This window comes from Sminthopsis crassicaudata, chromosome 3 (assembly GCF_048593235.1).
Source record: "Sminthopsis crassicaudata isolate SCR6 chromosome 3, ASM4859323v1, whole genome shotgun sequence".
NCBI lineage: Eukaryota > Metazoa > Chordata > Mammalia > Dasyuromorphia > Dasyuridae > Sminthopsis > Sminthopsis crassicaudata.
The window spans coordinates 635,694,192-635,697,218 of NC_133619.1; positions in this window are offsets into that span (position 1 = coordinate 635,694,192).

The window sequence follows — 3,027 nt, forward strand, 5'->3', positions numbered from 1 at the left end:
GTCCGTGGTGTTAGACCTGGAGTCAGAGACTTGAGTTCAAATCCAGTCCCAGACACTTACTATGTGATCCTGAACAAGTGGCATGATTCTTGTTTTCTCTGGGAATCATAATAGCACTTACCTCTTAGGGTTATTGTGAGTATCAAATAAAATAATATCTGTACAATCAAGGTTTTATAAAACTTAAGCTATGTACATTTGATAAAATCTAACATCCATTCCTATTATGTTGGATTTTATCAAATGTACATAGCTTAAGTTTTAGAGAATATAGGAGAGTATATGAATAAATGGATTTTTCCTTAAAATAGTCAGTAACATCTATTTAAAGCCATCAGCAAGCATCATATGTAATAGGGATAAACTGGAACCATTCCCAATAAAATCAGAAGTGAAACAAGGTTGTCCATTATCACCATTACTATTCAATATTGTATTAGAAATGCTAGCTTTGGCAATTAGAGAAGAAAAAGAGATTAAAGGAAAACTTAAGCTATGTAAATGATTTTTGTTATTGTTCAGTCTCCTATGACTTTTCATGATCCCATTTGGGGTTTTCTTGAGAAAGATACTGGAGTGGTTTGTCATTTCCTTCTCCATTTTATAGATGAGGAAACTGAGGCAAACAGAAGTAAAGGACTTGCCCAGGATCTCACAGCTAGAAAGTACCTGAGACTAGATTTGAACTCAGGTCTTCCTGATTCCATTCTATCCACTGAGCACTTAGCTACAACCCTGGAAATACTAGCTAGTGTCCTTATTATTTAGCCTCTGCTTAATCTACCTCTTTCTATCTTTCATTCTTGATTCCACCTTTTGGAGACAAACATGTGAGTAAAGTAGCTCTCATGTCTTCTCTGAATCTTTCTAAGCTAACCATTTCCCACTCTTCCAGAGATTCTTCACATGGTTTGTATGATGTGGCAAATCTTCCCCAGCCTCATTGCCATAGAGCAGCCAACACAGAATACAAAACTACAGATTCAGCCTTACCAAAGTCAGATACTATGGGACCACATCTCACCAATTCCAGACATTTTTTTCCTCAACTCATATTGAGGTCTTATTGCCTTTTCCTGCTGTCCATTCATATTAAGTACACTGGCCCCCCCCTAAGACCCTCAGATCTTTTTCAGACAAGTTCTTCTTTCACAATCATTCTCCCTTCTTGCACTGGAGAAAATGATTTATTAAAAAAAAAAAAACCCCAGCTACAAGACTTGACAATGATCCCTATTACATTTCACTTTATCGGATTTGGCTCAGTGTCCATCCTATCCTCTCAAGATTATAGGATCATAGATTTAGAGTTAAAAGGAGCCTCAAAGACCTGAAAGACTCTGTCAGATGCTTTGTTCAATTCTAGGCAAACATCTTTACCACATTTCCCTAATCTGGTCATTTTGCCTGAAAAGAAAATGAGGTTTGACAGACACAACTTGTTCTGACTTTTTTGGGGGGGAGGGGGGTGATTTCTGCTTCACTTTTCAGATGTTCATTAACAATCTCTTTAATATTACTCTCTATAATTCTGAAAAGAATTGAAATCAAACTTATCAGTCTGTAGTTCACAAATTTTACTCCCCTCTCTTCTTTCTGCCAGACCAAACAAGATAGCCAAATGACCTAGTATTTTATAAGTGATAGTCATGGGGCACACACATAGATGTTTGAAGTAACACAATTCAGATCTCAGCAGCTTTCTATGTAGTTCCCAAACTCCTTCTGAAAATGCAACCCAGCTTTTCTCAGAACATTTTTCAAAAAAGGGTTTACCAGTGAATCATCAGGTCTTTATGAGGGCACAGGGACTCTCTCTGTGTCTGTTTTTCCCTCCTTCCCTTTCTTTTTTTTTCTTTTTTCTTTTTCATTTGTTTCTTTCTTTTCTTTCTTTCTTTCCTTCTCTCTCTCCCTCTCTACTGCCTTCCTCCCTTCCTTTATTTCCTTCTTTATTTTTATTTATTTTTCTCCTTCTTTCTCTTTCTTTTGTTTTGGTTCATCCCTCCTTTCCTCCCTCATTCCCTTGTCTCTCCCTCCCTTTTCCCGTCATTTCTGCCTTCCTTCCCCCCTCACTTTCTTTCTGTCTTTGTCTCTCCTCTTCCTCCCCCTTTTCCTCTCCCATCCTTTGCAAAGACAATAAGAGCCATATCCTACCTGCACTGTACTTCATTTCAGGAATCCCTAGGTTCAGCTCTCACTTTGGATCTTTGCTACCTTCATGACCTCTCTGGGACTCAGTTTCCTTCTGAGACCCCTTCCACTTCCAAATCTATGATCCCATAATCTTACCACCTTTGTAAAGAAAAGACCTAAGGCTGCCAACAGCCAAAGGTCTTGGTGAGGGCCTCTCAAGTGAGAATAAGAGAAGTCATTATGAAGGCCCATGGTGCTTTGAGCAGCCCCAAATCTGCCCCATCCACATGACAGGGCTGGGCTTCTCCCTTTGTGTCAATATAATCCAGGCAATCTCTAGCACTTGTGAGACAAAGGTTCAGTGGAAGGCCCCACCTGTTGGTTTAGGGATAGTTACCATGGCAGCGAGAAGCCCAAGGAGGGAGGGAAGTGACATTCCTAGAGGGCCAGATTGTAGAGTCCACACACACTGGCTTGCTCAGGGATTCTTGAGACCTGCAAGCACAGTGGGGCCCCAGCCATGAACTCAGCTAGCCCCTGGGAGTCTCTCAGAGACAAGAAAGATTGTCCTTAAACCCAGAGGAATGTGACTGCTTTTGTACTAGAATCATCTTTGAAAGTTGAGACTTTTATCCTCTGTTCTTCTATCTCCAGTACCTGTCACAGTACCTGGTACACACTAGGCACTTAATTCCTACTTGCTGAGAGACAAAGAGATGATGGAAAGAGATGGGTATTTAAGTTAATCAGTAGCAAATCTGGTACCTTAGTATCCTCTCCTCCCAATTGCAAAATTAAGATGGAGCCCCTCAGCATCACTGATGGTCCATGATGAAGAGATCCATGTGGGAGAGGAGAGGAGGTCATAGGTTCTGTTCTGAATGCAGCCTGATA